Source organism: Malus domestica, chromosome 09 (assembly GCF_042453785.1).
Source record: "Malus domestica chromosome 09, GDT2T_hap1".
NCBI classification, from domain to species: Eukaryota; Viridiplantae; Streptophyta; class Magnoliopsida; order Rosales; family Rosaceae; genus Malus; species Malus domestica.
Genome location: NC_091669.1, coordinates 24,483,235 through 24,503,010, shown reverse-complemented (window position 1 = coordinate 24,503,010; position 19,776 = coordinate 24,483,235). Strand labels below are relative to the sequence as shown.

At 36.9% G+C, this 19,776-nt stretch overlaps 2 long non-coding RNA genes across 2 annotated transcripts; both read left to right on the top strand.

Annotated features, from left to right (window-relative positions):
- Positions 1–9,703: 9,703 nt before the first annotated feature.
- LOC114826764 (uncharacterized) lies at positions 9,704–10,576 on the top strand. The gene is made up of 2 exons (XR_003775812.2): positions 9,704–9,997; positions 10,229–10,576. It is a non-coding gene; the product is annotated as an uncharacterized lncRNA (long non-coding RNA).
- A 3,403-nt stretch (positions 10,577–13,979) lies between these two features.
- LOC103402760 (uncharacterized) lies at positions 13,980–15,115 on the top strand. Its single transcript, XR_011571569.1, has 2 exons — positions 13,980–14,164; positions 14,394–15,115. It is a non-coding gene; the product is annotated as an uncharacterized lncRNA (long non-coding RNA).
- Positions 15,116–19,776: the final 4,661 nt, after the last annotated feature.

Below are 19,776 nucleotides of genomic sequence, written 5' to 3'. Positions count from 1 at the left end.
CCTATACTAAAAGCTGATTGTAATGAGCTATATATGATAGTCAATTAAAGGATGTAAATGTGTCAGTGTCAGCTGTTAGAAAAACTCCTAATCCTTTTAATAGGAGAAAAATACCCAGAATCAGAAGGAGAAATAAGAGGAGAAAAAAACAGAAAAAAACACAGAATCTAGAGAGAGCAGAAGTCTTCAGCCTTGAGCAGTTTCTAGGTTCTAGCGTTCCTAACTTTGTATGTATTTTGTTAAGTTTTTAATTTAGTTTATGGATACTTAGGGCTACTTTGAAGCCTTAGACATGATTAAAGCACATACCTTCTTTCATTCATTAGCAACATGTGTTTAGGTTTAGAACTAATCATGTAAATTGATTCCATGAAGTTCTAGGATAAATGCCATGTTCTTGGGTTCATGTGATGTTCATAATCCTCTTTGTTCTTAATGATTTTCTAGGTGCTAAATCTGAGTATATGCCATGCTAGGTTGCACCTACAAATATAAGTTTTATGTATATGACATGCATCTAACATGCAAAGTAAGAGATGATTCATACAATCTAGTTATATGTCATGCTAGATATGTGAACATATCACTGATTGAAGAATGTTTTGGGGAAGGACTTTGTTTATTTGAAGTCAGATTTATGTCCTGAAAACGTTTCTAACCTATTCCATGTCTTAGGTTTATTTTTAGATAGTTCTAATTTTTCCCTTTTCTTTTTGTCTTTATTTCTTTTCCAAAATTACTCAAACCCCCCATTTTAAGTCATAGGAGTCTTTAACTAATGCTAATTTGTAAGAGTCAAAGGTTTTACTAAGTTGTTTCTCAATCCCTGTGGTTCGACACCCTTACTTGTGCCGCTATACTATCCTTATATTTGCACTCGGAAGGAACTTCAACAAAAGGGTGCCGTTGCCGAGGACTGGGCTTAAACAACTTTGTAATTCCTTTTAGTTTTGCTTACTAACTTAATTTATTTTGTTTTCAATTGTATGTTTTTCAATCCATTGAAGCAGCCCATTGCTTTAGAGCAGCTACAAAGTGTGTGGTATTGAATTTTTAGTCTTTTTGAGTCATGATTAGAGCTATTTGCAATTAAATAATAGGAATGTACATGTTTAACTTAGTCTTGCAATCATAACTTTGGCTATGCTTTGAAAGTTGTTGTATATGCTATATAATACCACTGCTCTCAGTTCTAAGAATACTTGTGAAAAGTTACTAGTTCAAACCTTAAAAGAAGGATAGTGGAGACTGCCTTTTGTGAAATTTTGTGCCTATTTGCTTCTTTTAGTGGGATTAAACTATTTCTACTCCTATCCTTTTCTTTCAAATTCATTTCAAATGATCTCATTATTCATTTTTGATTGAATACTAAGAGTTATTCTCTTTTGTGGATACTTGTGCTTATTATCACCCATGAATGAACTCATTGAGATGATGTTAGGCTGTGCATGTTTTAACTAGTAAATAGCCTAATTCCCTACCTTTGTTGTGTGAGCCATTACCCATTTTGAAGCCAAACACAACCATATCTTTCATCACCCACACTAAACTCTACCCATTTTCCCCCTTAATAGCCATTCCCTATAGCTTGGGGAATACCAAAGTGATGAAGACAAATATAATGCTTGAGATTTAAGCTAAGAAAGTGGCATGTACCGAGGTTACATGGGCTGGAATTGCAAAATAAGAAAAGAAAAAAAAAGAACATGAAATTTCTAAATCCATGGGTCATGGACTCCTAGAACAAGTAAAGAAGATCAATTCAAGAGGAAAGCATGCTGGTTTTGCAAGGAAGACACTTTGGTATATCTCAAGTTCTAGTATTCCTTATCCATCCTTTCGTAGTCCCTGCCCTAAAAACCTTACATTACAACCTTATGAAAGACCTAGCTGATCTTTGAGGATGTAATCATGGATGTTAGTAAGTATGTGTGCTATCCTATTCTTAGTATTTGATTCCTTTCATGAGATCTATCCATAAAGTTCTTTTGTTTCTAATTGAATTATGTATGAGAATATCTTGCTTTCCATTACATAACCTCACTCACATAAACTTGTTGAGAGCAAGCCCTAGGAATCAAGTGAAAAAGTGAATCTGTGAGTTTATAGTTGAGACAAATCTTATCTTCCTTGCTTGAGCTTGTAACTTAGTAAAAAGTTGAATTTGGGCTAGAGCACCTCACTAACATGCAAATTTGATTGCTGGAAAGGTAAAGTCAAAGTTACAAATGTAAGGCATAGTTGAGCTTTGATTCTTATTATCTTATTTCAAAAGTGCTCTAATCATTGTTTTGTAGGTTGTTTAGGACATTTATGGGTGCAGTCACTGTTAAACCCTTAGGAGACACAACTCCTCCAACTGGGATGCCTAGAGGTTTAAAGGCTTGATGCATAAGCTGAATGCATTCGTCTCACCAACGGAATTGGTGTTAGATTAACTTATGTTTGTCTTTTCTGTTGCTTTTGTTTCTTTTAGTTTTGGTTTGCTCAAGGACTAGCAAAATCTAAGTTTGGGGGAATTTGTTAAGTGCATAAAGTTATATTTATATGCCCTCTTTTACTTAGGTTTTTGACTTAAAATCTCTATGCATCACAAGGTATTTTGTTGTTTGTATTGTATTTCAGGATGAAAGTAAGGGCTTGAAGAAATCATCTTATTTTGAATATTATAACAAGTGGCCCAAGATCCGCCAAAAAAGGCCCTTGCAGAACAGTCAACCTGAGAGCTTTGCCCTGTAGTGCTCAGAACGAATTAGAAAATAGGTCATATATGGTTGGAAAGCCCTGGAAGTCTTCTTTCTGATGGTCTTTATAGCTTATGATTTAGAGCTTTTGACAAGAACTTATGATAGATTAAAGAAGAGTTGTTCAGATACAAATTCTAATAACAGCTAGTTTTCAGTTACTCCTATACTAAAAGCTGATTGTAATGAGCTATAAATAAGAATCAATTCAAAGATGTAAATGTGTCAGTATCAGCTGTTAGAAGAACTTCAAGCCTTTTAATAGGAGAAAAATACCCAGAATCAGAAGGAAAAAGACGAGGAGAAAAAAAAAACAGAAAAAACACAGAATCTGGAGAGATAAGGAGTCTTCAGCCTTGAGCAGTTTCTAGGTTCTAGCGTTCCTAACTTTTTATGTATTTTGTTAAGTTTTTAATTTAGTTTATGGATACTTAGGGCTACTTTGAAGCCCTAGACATGATTGAATTAATGTTATGAAGCAGCTTTAGTTTATCAATTTCATTTGCAAGCTAGAATCAATTTTCTATTTCAATCATTTAAAGCACATATTTTCAAGCTTAGCTACCTTGTTTATGTTTGATTTATGTTGAGAATGATAAAGATGACTGCCATATCTTCCTTCATTCATTAGTAACATATGGTCAGGTTCAGAACTAATCATGTAAATTGATTCCATGAAGTTCTAGGATAAATGCCATGTTCTAGGGTTCATGTGATGTTCATAATTCTCTTCGTTCTTAATGAGTTTCTAGGTGCTAAATCCGAGTATACGCCATGCTAGGTTGCACCAACAAATATAAGTTTTATGTATATGCCATGCATCTAACGTGCAAAGTAAGAGAGGATTCATACAATCTAGTTATATGTCATGCTAGATATGTGAACATCTTAGTTGTGCATTTGAAAAGGATAAGTTAAAAGATCATATCACTGATTCAGGAATGTTTAGGGAAAAGACTTTGTTTATTTATAGTCAGCTTTATATCCTGAATGTTTCTAACCTATTCCATGTCTTAGGTTTATTTTTACATAGTTCTAATTTTTCCCTTTTCTTTCTGTCTTTATTTCTTTTCCAAAATTACTCAAACCCCCCATTTTAAGTCATAGGAGTCTTTAACTAATGCTAATTTGTAAGAGTCAAAGGTTTTACTAAGTTGTTTCTCAGTCCCTGTGGTTCGACACCCTTACTTGTGCGACTATACTAACCTTATATTTGCATTCGAATGGAACTTCAACACTGCTCATGTGGGCAGGCGCTTCCTTTTCAATAGCAGAGGCCAGCCCTGGCGCCGCCTTAGCAATGGAATCAGATCAGACTTGGACACTAATCGTTGTCTCGAAATAAACATGCCATAAAGGGCATAACATGACTCCTCTACAGCGCAACTATTCTAACAACCCTTAGAGTAGCATGCTTCATAAGATCAGATCCAACAACTGAAGGGAATACTATGAGATTCATGTGGGATTTCTAGTGACTAGCATGCATATACAATTCAAAATTTATTTACGAAAGCAACGGAAGCATGTTATCAAATAATATCAATGCAATAGTCATGTAAACCCCCTTCAAGATGCATAGGTTTATGTAAGATGTATCAAAAACAAATTTATACAAGAACAAAGTTTAGGAGTAGTTTTATACCTCTTGATCTAGATCCTAGACCAAGGATGGACCACCTCCAAGCCCTTTGCTCCTTGAACTCCTTGAGCCTAGCCTACTTCCTTGCCTCCTCCACTTTGTTTAGAATGAGTGCTCCTAGGTTCTCTTCAAGTTTCCAAAATTGAAAACCTCTAAAGATCCTCACCCACTAGTATAGTGAGAAGGATGAAGGAATTACCAAAGGGGTGAAAAGATGATTAGCTAAATCCCCCTATGGTGGCCGGCCCTTTGAGTGTTAGAGAGATATTTTTCTTTTTCTCTTTTGTTCTTTTAACACTTTAAAAAACCCTAATGAAACATTTGCTATAAAGTTCCTTTTATAGCCAAAAAGAAACAAATCAACATTTGACCTTTCTCTCCCTCCTTTGGCCGGCCCCTTTGTGTTGTTTGGGCTTTGGGCTGTTATTTATTTCAAGTCATCAAATGCTTGAATAAAAGCCCAATGGGTTTAGGCCCAATGGGTCCAATTAAACCCGAACGTTTTTTTAAGCCCAAAACGATCTTATATCGCTTTTATGATTTCTTTAAACTTTCTAATTAATCACAACACTTAATTAATCCAATTATTTATTTCCATCATCCATTAGTTACTCACTACAAGAGTGTATTGGTGAACAATCGTTTTAGGTTCTAATTAGCAAGGCAGTGAGGTGATTGGCACCAATCCAATTGATTATATTTAATCCAATCACTTAGTGAATTAAAAACTTACTTTTAATTCACCTTCTTCTTTGACGACTACATTTAATCATCTAGAAGAACTCACAAGCCATGAGTGACATCTAACCATATATCATGGCTACCCAAGCTAATGTAGAAGTTGTTCAGAGAACCTACTCAGTTGGAATTACAATGTAATTCGATCCTTCTCTAAAACAATACTCTCAATCACATCACTAGGGTATGGATATATTATGTCAAACCCCTAATGTGATTATTCCTTCTTATATGATTCAATTGAGTCGTATAGGAACGCTTTCCTTTATTACGCTCGATACTTCGACCGAAGATTTCAGAATCATATCTTAGAGTATTCATCCTCTCTTAACGAGGATTAGAGATTCCTTGTTGCGCATTCACTTACATTCATGACTAAGTGGCTTAACCCCGACTATGCTGTGGACATCCGCAGATGGAGTGACTTTGACATAATCAAAGACCAAGTACTTAACCACAAGACAACGATGATGCCTCAGGTCAAAGGACTACTTACATTATTCCAACTATTAGAGTTACTTGCTTGACATGTGAGTAGACCTCCATGCAAGTACTCTCGTTCGATTGTGTTCAGTGAACTCATTCCCTTAATGAGCACCTACATCTTGTCTTAGTGTCACTACACGAATGGGATGAGACTTTCCATCCTTCTAATTGAAGCGGACATAGTATGTACCAGTCTATGCATTGTCAGTATCCCTCCGACAATCCTATGACCAGGAACCTTTTGGACATGATGGTTATGTGAAGAAGGTCTCTGTAGTCTAACTTCATTAGATTACTTCTTCAATCGATCCATTGTCCATGGATTCACCATTTATGACATATATCGTTTATAGAGATAGTCCTAAATAGTATCTTTGCCATTTGATGTATAAGAGTCATCTATACATCCATTTATTGGCCTGAAAGGTTTCTTCCGAAGATTGACTTTCAGGGCATATTTCCAACAACAACCTCTTTCTTCCCCTTAAAAGAAGTTAAGTCAATCACGAGCCTCCCAACAATGAACGGACCCTCGTGAGTTACAGAGGAAGTCTTCATCTTCCTCTCCATCGACGGCTCTCGAGCAAGTGATGAAGATCTCTTTATCTCGCCTCCACCAGCAACAGGCTCATGAGCAAACGCCTTATACTTGATCCTCCTTATCTTCTCCCTTGGGAGCAGCCCATATTTCGCCCGATGAACAGGGCTGAGCAGCTAAGGCAACTCATGATATTTAGTAGGGATCCCTAAAGTGATGTTCAGTTTCTTCATATCTGGAGAAGTTTTGAAAGTTGAGCCAAATTCCAAATCTACATAAATAAAGGTGGATAAATTAGAAGGCATCTCAACAAAAAGTATAAAACAACTTAGAGACTAAGCAGCCCACTTACCAACGATGAAAGCAATCGGAACGCGTAGCCCATACGAGGAGTTGGATTCCCACTCTCCGCTAATTTCTAAGGTCTCTCTAGCCCAGTCATGATCCCCTTTGCTCAAGTGATTGAAGAGCCTATGGCATGTCCTTAGCTGCTCAACACCATCGATGTGGCCTATGTAAAAAATGTACTAAAATTCTTTGGTAGTTATGTCTAAGTCAAAGAACCTACCCAAGTTGTAGAATCCCACCATCACGCAGACCATGTTCGAAAGGCACTGACCAAGACCACACTTCATAGAGCATATCACCTCCTAGAAAAATTAAGGCATAGGAAAGGTGAACCCAAACACAAAGTAGTAGGGTTGAAACTTGATAGCTTTCCTAGACTTACACGGCCCACGGCTACTACCTTCCTTGGCCCACTTCACGTGAACCTAGACTGAATTGCGTGCTTAAACATCTCAAGGAAGTCCCTGAACTGCTCATTGGAACCTTTCTTGACATGAGCAGTCATGAACTAAGCTAGCTTACTTGTAGATCCACCCTGGTGATACAACGGCAGAATAAATTCATCATTCTTGTGGCTCGAAGAAGACATGTTTGAAAAAATCCTACAAGTGGCACAAGAAAAAAAAATTGTTAGAAGCCTGCTTGAAAAGAAAAAAAATATATAGAATACCGTAAGAGCCCAGCACCACGCCAAGCCCCATGGCCTGGTTTCCTCCTCTCGGCCCAAAGGGCGCAACGACCCAATTAGCAAGGCAAGGGCAGGCGCCCTAACGCTGCCCTCTTTCTCCCGCATCTCTCCCCTGCTGCACAGGCCTAAACTTAGCAGCCTAATCAGCTAGGAGGTTCGCACCTCCTCTTTCTCTCCCTTTCAGCCACATAGGCCCATGCCTAGTAGCCCATCTCGAGCAGCCCAAAACTGACGCCCTAACACCCAGGTCCACGTGCCCCAGCCCTAATATCCTCCACCCAACTCGAGCCGCACCTGGCCCTAGCAATATGGATATGAAAATATGTGGAAACATCGAATTATATAACGACATCGGTCACCCTCAATGGATCTGATGAAAATTTGTTTAAAAACTTGAAAATTTCCACCGATACTAGTACTATTATTTAAGCATTGCTTGCATGTAACGGAAATTGAAGCAATTAAATTATCATTCATTTTTTTAACTGTGTTTTTTTATTATTGGATAATTGAAACTTGTTATTTATGCAGCAAATTGTCTCTGATTAAAATCAAAGTTATCCAATTTGTTCTAAAAAGAACGTTATATATATTCATGCACACAGTCTTGTCCTTGATATCTCTTCTCAGCAAAGAAAATCCAGAGAAATTCAATTGAACTAAATTTAATAGAGAAACATATATAGAAAAAAGGTAAGTAACGGTTTTGCTTCACTTGCTCGCGCTTGAGATTGTTGTTAAAAAATTATCGTTGTTGTCTTCTTCTAGTTTTAGCTCTTAGTTTATGTGGATAAATTTTTGGGATTAGTTTGGTTTTTCTTTAAAGTATGTTTCTGCTAACCCTAAAAATTACAAAGTTTGTGTGGCGCTCGCGCCAAAGTAATTAAGAGATAACTACGTCTTTTGGTGGTTTGGATGCTGAAGGTGAGCCAACTCACTGTCAAACTCGGTCGAGCAAGTAATTCTAGATATTGTGATGTTGTAAATTGCACATCTGACTTCTAAATCAACCGAATTCGGCTGAAGGAACTCTCGTCCTTGAGTTCTAAAACCTTAAGACAAAGTTATGCAAATCCTGTGAAGTTCTGAATCTTTCGACAGCCTCAACTATAATGATAAAAATATACGTCTACCAAATCAGTATCAAGTTATACTGGCAAAGATACTCAAAGGAAATATGTGTCTTAATTGTGCAAAAGGTTTAGCCGCTTGTGTGCTGACCTCTGAATGTGACATGTGACTAACCAATTATAAAACACCTCACTTCGTTGAAAAGGTTGATGAAGTGACATCTTTTAGTGAAAAAAAAAAAAATCAAAGGCTCTTCCTCAACTAAGACTTAGGATAAATAATCAGCCACAAACTTGAAAGGATGTGAAGGGGTCTTTCAGTCAAAGAATCAAAGGCTCTTCATCATCTGTCGATTGCTAACCCAAATCCGTCTATCCAATCATAATTTGTGCTGACAGTTAGTAAAGCAATTACTTTTCACAAGAGGGTGTGAAAGGATGTTGCATCAAACATTGATTTGTGAGTTGAGTTGAAAGTCCTCTCTATGTTACCAATCCTCTTGTATTCATAAGAGTAAATTTTGTGATGCTCAAATTGGAGAGTTTGATAGCATTTCAACTACTTAGCATTATCTTGTTATGCTTGGAATTATACTCGACCAAAACTCAATCACCACCGAGTCTTATATTCTTCAGCTCGAGCTAGGATTCTAAACCTTGCCTGATCATGCAGCTGGTTCACATCATCTAGAAACCAATCCTGATCTTTTCATCTACAAATATATTTTCACCTAGCATAAAAAGTTTAAAAACCCAAACGCTCTCTTCCCACCCACTTATATTTCTAAAACAAATATAAAGAATGATTGAATCTTGGAGATTTTAGGAGAATGGAATAGCCATGAATGTCCACGTCCAACCTAGATGAAAACAACCACAGCCATGCACCACATATGATGGCAGCAGTTCCTTTTCTCTTTGCTGCTGTGAAAGTTACCTTCTTCTTTTTTTCTTTCTTGGTTCCCCTATCTTTCTTTCTCTATCTACCAAATATAGATTGAAGATTCATATCCAAAATTATTCCAAATTTCAATTCAGAATTAAGGGTTAAAAGGTAGGGAGAAAAGAAGAGAGCAAAATTGGGGTGGGTGGGAGAACGGAAGAGATAGAAGATGGAGGGGGACAAAAGAGTTAGAAATGGGCGAGGGCTGAAGAGAGAAAATGGGGAGGGCTTGGCAGGTTTATTCATTTCTCATTTTAATTTTTTTCTTTCGACTACAAATGACATATAAGAGGATTAATTCTTAACAGCGCTTTTGAAGTTCTTTTACATAAAGTTAGATTTGGTATTAAATTTTTTATTAAAAATAGATGGGGAAATAAGGATAAGAAATAATATCAGTCTCTTGAAATGAAAAACCAATAAAGAAAAAAAAGGAAAATACCGACAGAAAAAGGGAAAAAGGAAAAAGAAGAAAAGAGTGAGCTAGGCACACACGTCAGCGAGATACACGAGCACGATCCGGGCCAGATAAGATCAATCCCTAAAACCTAACCCTAGCTACCTTCTCTTCGCCAATCCTCCATGGTCACTATATATTCAGTGAAGACGCTGCAGGTTGGCCGTATAAGTAGATAAATAGAAGGATTAGCTCTTCCTTTTTGGGCGTGTTTGGTAGGGTTATGTGTAGGAGATCATCATCCATGGCCTCAGGTCAAGAGGAAGACGATAACGATGATCATGATGATGAACAGATTTTGATGGCTCTCACCATCACCAATCGAATCGATGATTTACCAGAGGTAATTATCCCTCTAATTGATCCCTTAGGGTTTGATCATTTTCCATTAAGGCGGTTTATTGTTTTTTCAAATGGTTTGGTCACTGGATCTGATATTGAACTAACTAGCTAATTAACACTTTTGAAATTTATTTTTCCCAAGTTTTATCTTCTATATTCCTTACCAGATTGATTACCCAAATCAGTCTCATTTTCTTTTGGTTCTAAATTCAAAATCAATTTGACTTGACAGAAAATGCTGGCCAAACATTGTCCATGGATCCTGCCATGTTTTGCACAGACCACGCCAACATGCTTGGTAATGTCAGGCCAGTCTTGAGACTGTGCACCACCAGTAGAGTCGGAGCAGCATGAAAGTTGACCGATTTATGAAGAACAAAATGTAGAAAATACGATATATCCTAGATAGCTATATATATATGTGGAGAGTTAAGAATAAAGGAATGAGTTCACCGGGATCATGGCTTCATGACCCCTTTTATTTATATTTCTGTGGCCTTCAATTAATTATGCATGTCCCATTTGACAGTGTAAACTGGAAAGCCTTCTGACTTGTTTATATAACTATTATTTGTGAAAATTTTCTGAATTGTAACTGAATTGAAGTTCTGATTCATAGGTCAAGAAAGAAAATTTTTCTTTGATTTTATTTTCATTCTTTATCCTTTTTGTTAATTCCCACAGGTATAAACCCTCAATTGAAGAAACTGCAACAATCTCTCTTCCGCTATTTTGTTTTTTCTTGAAGTTTGTTTCTTTTTTAAATGGATGATTAAAACTTGTTGTGAGCACCCCAAATTTTATTTTCGTTTCGAATCAAAGGTTTCCCCTTACTAGTGATAAGGGTAATTGTGTGACTCATGGTGATCTCTGCTATCTTCTCATGAGAAGTTCAACCGGACTAACTTCAACATAAAGAGATATAAATAATGGTTTTGCTTCATTTGCTCGATATTGAGAATGTGGCCAGAGAAGTAGTGATCTTGCTTCTAATTACTGGCTTAGCTCATATACGTTTTCTAGAGAAGTTAATTTTTTTATTTTTTTTGTTTTGGAATAATTATTTTTTCTTGAAATTTGTTTCTTTCTAGAGAGAATCAGTAATCTTGCATCTAATTACATGCTTATCTCATATTGAGAATGAGCACGGCAAATTTTTTCTAGTTGGAATGAAAGTTTGCGCTAGGTCTTTTAATAAGTGAAAGCGTATCTGATCATGCATGTAGTCACTTTATTAAGCTTCTAAAAAGAGCGGATCCACACACCCGTAGTCATGGCAATATCATTTTCTCTATAGAATAGTGAAAAAAAAAAACGAAAATTGTATTCAAATTATGCATCAATTTAAAGTTTATATTATATTTTATGAAATCAGTCCCAAGCCAAGTATGATTTAGGTAAACCATTATCATTAATTTGTTTGCATGGATATCCACCCTAGAAATCTATAGTTGTTATTGTAAGTACCACAAAATTGCACATTGAGTTTAGAACGCATAATAATGAAAGTCAGCTACCATTCGAAGAGAGTTTTGAGATGGGTGCCACCACCTGATAGTATTTACAAGTTAAATACTGGTAGTTTTCTTCTGGAGATTGCAAGAATGTGTGGGAGCAACGATTCATGATAGGAAAGGGCAACTAATGGGGGCTAGGGCTACTCAAAGCTTATACAATACTTTAGCTCTCATAACAAAACTACTCACTTGTAAATTAAGCTGATTTTTAGAAACGATATTTTGCATTGATCTACAAAGAGAAGAAAGGGTTTTAAATCCAAGATTAATGACTTGAATAAAACTTTCAACCAATGCGGCAATCCACCAATTACAAAAATAAAAGGTTTATTGATATAACCCAAGTAAACATGGAGCAGATTCATGGAGTATTTTTGTGACATCCCACATTGCCTAGGGGAGTGGACTTCTAAGCCTTATATGTATATTCTCATCTCTACCTAGCACGAGGCCTTTTGGGAGCTCATTGGCTTTGGGTACTATCGGAACTCCGAAGTTAAGTGAGTTCATGCAAGAGCATTCCCAGAATAGGTGACTCACTGGGAAGTTCTCGTGTGAGTTCCCAAAAACGAAACCGTGAGGATGTGGTCATGGCCCAAAGCGAACAATATCGTGCTACGGTGGAGTCGAGCCCGGGATGTGGTGGGGGCCCGGGCTGGGATGTGACAATTTTGTATCAGAGCCAATTCCTAGCCGGAAGTGTGCCGACAGGACGTCGAGCCCCTAAGGGGGGTGGATTATTACATCCCACATCGCCCAGGGGAGTGGATCTTGTAAACCTTATATGTATATTCCCATCACTACTTAGCACGAGGCCTTTTGGGAGCTCACTGGCTTCGGGTTCCGTAGGAACTCCAAAGTTAAGCAAGTTCCCCCGAGAGCAATCCTAAGATGGGTGACCCAATGGGAAGTTCTCGTGTGAGTTCCAAAAAGAAAACCATGAGGGCGTGGTGGGGACCCAAAGCGGACAATATCGTGCTACGGTGGAGTCGAGCCTGGGATGTGGTGGGGGCCCGGGCCAGGATGTGACAATTTGGTATCAGAGCCAATCTCTGCCCAGAAGTGTGCTGACGATGACGTCGGGCCCTTAAGGGGGGTGGATTGTGACATCCCACATCGCCCAGGGGAATGGATCCTCTAAGCTTGATATGTATATTCCCATCTCTACCTAGCATGAGGCCTTTTGGGAGCTCACTGGCTTTAGGTTTTATCGGAACTCCGAAGATAAGCGAGTTTGCACGAGAGCATTCCCAAGATGGGTGACCCACTGAGAAGTTCTTGTGTGAGTTCCCAGAAGCAAAACCGTGAGGGCTTGGTCGGGGCCCAAAGAGGACAATATCGTGCTACGGTGGAGTCAAGCCCGTGATGTGGTGGGAGCCCGGGCCAAGATGTGACAATTTTTTTTACATGAATTTTGATACAAGTTTATGTGGGGCCCACTCCGTAATGTATTTTAGCAATTTGAACCGCCTATCTTTTAAAACATCGTTCATAGATCATTATTGCAAAAAATTAAACAAAAAAACAACATTTAAGAAATTCATTTGTAGTGATAAAATGGATGAATACGACTTTATAAAGAAACACTAAGCCCTTAATTTAACAGTCATATGATTTCGGATTTGAGTGATTTTTTGTAAATGTTAGTTTTGAGAAAATAACTAATTCAGGAAAAGACAATTCAAATGAGTGAATTAAATTACAAAGTGGCTCCCACAAAAATTTGTATCAATAGTTGTGTAAAAAATAGTTGGAAAATTTTATTTGAACTCATTTCACTTCTTTCTACATCCAACTTACTCTCTACATCCATATTATTTTTAATTAAAAAAATTAATATCTCTTTACGCAAAAATAAATAAATAAATAAATACTTTTGGGACAAAAAAAAAACATTTACTGCTTGTAAAACCTATCAATTAAAATAAGGGAACCCAACAATTACAACTAACGACATATTCAAATCCTAAATATTTACTAGCATTTGCTTACACACTTTGTGTGTATGAACACATTTTCTTAGAAAATGAGAAGGAGGGAGGGAGAGAGAGAGTGAACGTGGGGAAGTGAGAGGTCTTCGTTTTTGGTTTTTTTTTTTTTTTTTTTTTTTTTTTGTAAATATTGGAGGTATTTTAACATCACTTGTAGGTGAGACTTCAATAAAAAATAGTAAAATTTGGACATGTAAAATTACATTATTGCCCATCATTTTTTTTTTTGTGTGATAGAAGATTAATTTGTCTTTTCACAATTTTTTGATTGACAAAAAGAATTTTATTAATTAGTAGCGATTATATCCGACTTTTCTGAATACAAAGTACAAAGAATTTGATTAAAAGAAAAAGAAAAAAAATGAAAAAAAATCTACACAGGTCAGACCAGATAAGATCAAATCATCTAACCTATCCCTAACGACAGAAATTCTCGAATCTTCTTCTGTTCCTATAAAAACTCACTAAAGAGGTCGCTGTGGACAAACACTCGAACAGAAGCTGTAGCTCGTACGGCCGGTTTTTGGTGGAGATCCGATGTGTTGGAGATCATCATCCATAGCCTCAGAAAGAAAAGGTGAAGATGAAGACAATGATCACGATGATGAAGAGCTTCTGATGGCTCTCACTATTGCCAATCGAATCGCTGATTCACCAGAGGTAATTATCCCTAAACATCCCTCTATATAAGCCTTTAGTGTTTGATCATTTTCCAATAATTAGCTAGTTTATTGTTTTCAATGGTGTGGACACCGGATCCGATATTGAAGCTAATTAACATATATTTATATTTTTGACATTTTTATTTTTCATTTCCCGTAGTTTTAAAAGTGGATGTAATCAGTATGCATTTCTTTTGGTTCTAAATTCAATATCCATTTGACTACAGAAAATCGTGAAGGAGTTCCTACAGCGTCGCAGTAATAGCAGCAGCGATTCTTTAGAAGCTGTCTTCGACCTCCCTCTACACACGAGTCGCAACCAAAACAACCAAAACCCATCAATTGCAAATGAGGGCACACATGAGGATAACTTCTTTCACATTTTCCTTGATCTCAGGAAGGGCACGGGACCGCACATCACCAGCACCCCAACTGTAGATCCAGTAGTAGAACCTCCGTCTGGATACTCGCCCTTAATGTAGTATCTTGCATGGAAGGCAGCCAAATGAGCATAGTATGCAGGAGGAACTGCATGAATAAACACGAACATCAGTGGCGGAATCAGGAAAAAACAATTTCAGAAAACCAATGTTCGAATCCCACTCATGTTCGTACCAATGGAAACTGAGCGAGTGCACCTTGGACACCTGATAAACATACGATTACAAAGTTAGAAAACATTAAGTTCTCTTCAAATTGGCGTCGTACAAGTGCAAAAGCCAGAGTAAAAATTGAAATTAATGTCTGCTTACGTGTAGCATAGGTTGTTCGTTAGCATCTGCAATGCATCTGGGGTTGTTCTCATCATACAGGACACTATGATGATTGCACCCCATATTTTGTAAAAGAAATGTCACCTTTTTATGTATATTATTGTGCTCTTCAATTATGTAAATTGTAAAGCCTATTCTAACTTGTTTTATGCAACTATTTTCGTAAAATTTTGTAATTATATGTGTAGATTTGTATGCATCCACTTTATAATTTATAATCGTACATTTATTAAAAGATTAGCAAAAAAGAAACTCAACGGTTAAATCATTATACACTTATTTGTCCTTGTACCTTGGTTATGCAATAATGGTCTTTATAGTATATCCAAGATTTACTTTTGTTTTTGTGATTATTCGGATTCAATTTGCTAACTTCCCATGTATATCATCAACTTTTGTACTCGTTTCAGCTTTGTCCTTTGATTTTATTTTGGGAGAATTCATCTACCATTGTTTTCAAATAGTTGTAGAGGGTGAGGGGTTCGATACGTGGGAGGGTGGATGGTATAGTTGAATGTGGATCTGAGAAATTGGATGCGTGGGTTGGGATGCTGGTTTATATTATGCATGAATCGGTGAAATGGGAAGTGTGTGGCAGTGATGATCATGAATGGTGTTTTGCTCGGACTAAAACTTGTTATGCACACCCTAGAATCTAAGCTTAATGTTGGGAATTTAATATGCTATAACGTATATCACCATGCACGTAGTTTTTTTATTAACTTGCTAAAATGACTACTCATATTTATGCACGTAGTCCCATGCTCACTATTTCTTCTCACAAAGAGAAACTTGAAAAGTTAAATCAAGATAGAGAAAGATAGGAAGAAGGTAATTATTTATTCAGCTTCACTTGCTCAATCCTGAAATCGTTGTCAGAGAATCAAAGATGTTCCCTTCTTATAGATTGTAAGCTACGTGGATAAATGACATTTTCGATTAGCTAGTTTTATGTTTTCGAAGTGTGTTTATTTTCTAATTGGAAGCATTAGATTAGCTAGTTTTAGCTAGTTTTACCCACTAAATTTTGTCAGGTTGGAATCCGAGTTTGCACTGGGGTTTTATCAAACTTAAAGGTACATAGCCATGAACATAGTCCATTCATCAACTTACTCAAAAATGATTAATGCCCACTTTTAAGAGTCTTAAAATGGTTTTTGCCTTCTTTTTCAAAAGTCTTAGAATTATAACCTTTTTTAAATGCAAAAAAGAGTGACCCTAGCGAACAAGGCTTCTCTCTTTGTGAGGTCGGGGAAGAATGGCTATCATACATTGTTAGAGTTTTGAGACTGTTGTCCCACATTGGGGAAAACAAGATTCTCAATAACCTTTATATATGTTTTGTATTCTACAATATTAGTTAGATGTTGGACCATTTGGAATGAGGATTGAGGCTTGGGCCACTAGTTGTGTGGATTAGGCTTGATGATCATACCATAATATTAATTAATCAAGACAAGGGCCTAGGGCACTTGGGGCCTAAGAATTAAAGTTAATTAGATCAATTAGTTTTAATTTTCGAATTAAGTTTTTAATTAAAATTAATTAAAAACGTTTTGATTAATAGATACAACTCTTTGGAAAGAGTTGTATAGCTTCAAATACATCCAAAATGTATTTGAAGAGGTATGAAAGAGCCTATTTAACTGGAGTCCTCAGTTCCATTGGAAATCATCCTTTCTTCCTCTTTTTCTTCCATACACAATTCTCAGAGAGTAAACACACAAAGCAATTCGCTAGAATTCTATAATCCAGTGCAGGTTGTAGAATTAGGTAGTTCTATCCAGGTTGAGCAAACGTTGTAGAACCACAAGCACAAGAGTGGGACGGAAATACTGTTCGAAGGACATAGCTTTTGCGCTAGCCTCTACCTGTTGTAATCAAGTTAGTACCATTGATATTCTTGTATTTATATCTGTATTTCATTTTGTACAGCAAGTATTTTGATTAATAAAATTTTATAATTTTGAGTTCTGTTATTTTTATTTATTTTTGAATTGTTCTTCAACAATCTTCGAACAATATGGAACAATCAGGAATAAACCTCATTCTGAGAAGCCTGAGAAATTTAAGGGGGGAGATTTCAAAAGATGGCAGCATAAGATGCTGTTTTATTTGACAACACTGAACTTGGCTAATGTTCTGCGCAAGACTGAGCCTACTGCAGATGGAGAAAATATTTTTTCTGCAGAAACTTTAATGGCCATAGATGCCTAGAAACATAATTATTTCCTCTACAGAAACTATATTCTCAATGCATTAGATGACTCATTGTATGATGTCTATGTGGTATTCAAAATACCAAGGAACTTTGAGAATCACTTGAGAAAAAATATAAAACCAAGGATGCTGGTTCAAAGAAATTTGTCATGGACAAATTTTTGGACTACAAAATGGTCGATTCCAAGTCTGTTGTCTCTCAAACTGAAGATCTCCCAAAAATCATCCATGACATCCATGACATTCATGTTGAAGGGATGGCGTCGTTTATAGAAAAAGTGCCACCTTCTTGGAAATAGTTCAAGAGTTATCTGATAGGAGCATATTTATACGACTGAGTTAGCTTGTTCTCATGCATTTATGTTGTTATTTCTTAGTTAATTATGTATTTTAAGCTATTTTCATGTGTTTGTAGGTCCATAGGCCTTATGAAGTAATAAGATGTATTTTGGTGCATTTTGGAGCAGTTTTGGGCTTGGAATGAATAGCACATGCATGGAGCAAGGTGGATGGACGAAATTGAAGACTAAAGAGGCTACGAATGTGTTAAAGAGAAAGAAGAATTAATGTAAAAAGGACAAAGAGCTCAGCCACAAAGGGGTGTCACTCCACCATTCACCTTTCCATCATTGCCGTGCACCACCATTGCACTCCCTTTGGATTCCTATGTCGTGCATCATCATCCATGTTCTCTCCATTGACTCATTTGTTGCATCATTCCACCTCCCTTTCCTTTCTCTACCATGTGCACAATCATTCATGTTCCCTAGCTGCAACACCACTCCATTTTACCCCTATGCTTTGCATCATCACTTCACTTTCACCTTTGAATCATTTCAAACACCACTCATTGCACTCAATTACTACACCATTCCCTGTTCCCTCCATCATTTCAGATTTATGCTGTTGGAAATATGCCCTGAAAGTCAATCTTTGGAAGAAACCTTTCAGGACAATAAATGGATGTATAGATGACTCTTATACATCAAATGGCAAAGATACTATTTAGGACTATCTATATAAACGATATATGTCCTAAATGATGAATCCATGGACAATGGATCGATTGAAGAAGTAATCTAATGATGTTAGACTACAGAGACCTTCTTCACATAACCATCATGTCCAAAAGGTTCCTGGTCATAGGATTGTCGGAGGGATACTGACAATGCATAGACCGGCACATACTATGTCCGCTTCAATTAGAAGGATGGAAAGTCTCATCCCATTCGTGTAGTGACACGAAGACAAGTATGTAGGTGCTCATTAAGGGAATGAGTTCACTGAACACAATGGAACGAGAGTACTTGCATGGAGGTCTACTCACATGTCAAGCAAGTAACTCTAATAGTTGGAATAATGTAAGTAGTCCTTTGACTTGAGGCATCATCGTTGTCTTGTGGTTAAGTACTTGATCTTTGATTATATCAAAGTCACTCAATCCGCAAGTGTCCACGGCATAGTCGGGGTTAAGCCACTTAGTCATGAAGGCAAGTGAATGCGCAACAAGGAATCTCTAATCCTCGTTAAGAGAGGATGAATATTCTAAGATATGATTCTGGAATCTTCAGCCGAAGTATCGAGCGTAATAAAGGAAAGCGTTCCTATACAACTCAATTGAATCATATAAGAAGGAATAATCACATTAGGGGTTTGACATAATATATCCATACCCTAGTGATGTGATTGAGAGTATTGTTTTAGAGAAAGATCGAATTACATTGTAATTCCAACTGAATAGGTTCTCCGAACAACTTCTACATTAGCTTGGGTAGCCATGATATATGGTTAGATGTCACTCATGGCTTGTGAGTTCTTCTAGATGATTAAATGTAGTCGTCCAAGAAGAAGGTGAATTAAAAGTAAGTTTTAATTTACTAAGTGATTGGATTAAATATAATCAATTGGATTGGTGCCAATCACCTCACTGCCTTGCTAATTAGAACCTAAAACGATTGTTCACCAATACACTCTTGTAGTGAGTAACTAATGGATGATGGAAATATTAATTGGATTAATTAAGTGTTGCGATTAATTAGAATGTCTAAAGAAATCATAAAAGCGATATAAGATCGTTTTGGGCTTAAAGAAACGTTCGGGTTTAATTGGGCCCATTGGGCCTAAACCCATTGGGCTTTTATTCAAGCATTGGATGACTTGAAATAAATAAAAGCCCAAAGCCTAAACAACACAAAGGGGGCTAGCCAAATGAGGGAGAGAAAGGTCAAATGTTGACTTGTTTCTTTTTGGCTATAAAAGGAACTTTATAGCAAATGTTTCATTAGGGTTTTTTGAAGTGTCAAAAGAACAAAAGAGAAAAAGAAAAATATCTCTCTAACACTCAAAGGGCTGGCCACCATAGGGGGATTTTAGCTAATCATCTTTTCACCCCTTTGGTTATTCCTTCATCCTTCTCACTACACTAGTGGGTGAGGATCTTTAGAGGTTTTCAATTTTGGAAACTTGAAGAGAACCTAGGAGCACTCATACTAAACAAAGTGGAGGAGGCAAGGAAGGAGGCTAGGCTCAAGGAGTTCAAGGAGCAAAGGGCTTGGAGGTGGTCCATCCTTGATCTAAGATCTAGATCAAGAGGTATAAAACTACTCCTAAACTTTGT